Raw genomic sequence first — 1,407 nt, 5'->3', positions numbered from 1 at the left:
CTTAGGAGAGCCTCTCCTAAGAGTGTCTAGGGTCTTGGTTGGGAGATCCGGATGTTTGATCCCGAATATGGCCACACCCGGCAAAGTGTAAGGCGGTAAAAATCCTCGGATGTCACTGGATGTCTTGCTAAATGAGGTCCATCATAAGTGTGGGCCTGTGCTGCAGAAGGACAGTCAACAGTCTTGTTGTAGTGGTCCATGCACGCAAATACTAGGACGCCACCATTTTTGCCACCATACACACCAGTATTGCAATGTGGATTGTATGTGTCCATTGTATGTTTGGTCAATAGGAATATGATTGACTGAATTGGTGATAGTGGTCATCGCTTATTTTAGCATGTCGATCTAATTATAAGACCAGCCAAGAGTGTGCATTATATGAGCTTACAAGCTAATTAGCTGTGATTAAGCTTGAATGTGCTTGTCAGGAGTATCAATGGAGGCAAAGCAGCATGCACATATGTGTATGACCACCCCTGGCCGGTAATATGTTGGCCAACCTCAGGACTGATTGCCTGATGTTTTCACAATGAGAACTATTATATAACAATGGATGACAACCAAAGGCACCCATTTAGTGAAGACCTGTGCTGCCAGCATTCACGCCTTCTCCTGTACTCATCTACAAGCTCTCGTAACAGGCCAAGAGATAGGTACTTATTGCTTATTCCTTGCATGTGTGATGCCATCATTAGAGACCTTAAGGTTGAAATGGCAAATGATGCTTCCCGAGATACCAAGATACTGTAGGTTGCTAATGTTTACATTTTTACTAGTATCCTTAAGCGGAATTTACGATGTGGGAAGCATGTAAGGCGAGTCGCCTATAGGCCCATACATATGTCCATAGTCCTGGGCAACAGAGGGGTTTACCCTGGGGCCGTGTTACCCCTCCTGCTGGATAAGAACTTACAAGGGGGTTACCAAAGGTCTACCGGGGGTTGAAGGTGGGTAACCCATTGGTAACCCATGGGTTACTGAACCAATCAGTGCATTAGGGCTTCCAGGATTTGTACAGCCTAGAATATGATTTTGGGCTTCTCCTATCAATGAGCAGAGACAACTTTGACTGCCTCAATTGACCGAGCTCAAAGTCACATCAACGCCTCTCGGGCTAAGTTTCATTTCAAAAGGTACTGTGTATTACATAATTGAATTCTGAGATGACAGCATATGATAACTTGAACACCCAGCTTGTGTTACCATTTGCCCGCTTGTGTTACCATTGGCAATCCAAACAGGCATGCATCTGCAAACTTAGCTGCTTGTGGAAGCTCAGCACATTCCTAGACATTTCGTCATTTCACTGCGCTGCTTTGGGCCTGCGACTGGGCTCCCAACGAGCACCTCTGTTTTGCCTGTTTGGGTTTGCAATAAATGCAGTGCAGCAGTGGGACGACTGAC

Source organism: Volvox carteri, assembly GCF_000143455.1.
Source record: "Volvox carteri f. nagariensis unplaced genomic scaffold VOLCAscaffold_154, whole genome shotgun sequence".
NCBI classification, from domain to species: Eukaryota; Viridiplantae; Chlorophyta; class Chlorophyceae; order Chlamydomonadales; family Volvocaceae; genus Volvox; species Volvox carteri.
Note: the sequence above shows the minus strand (reverse complement) of the source record.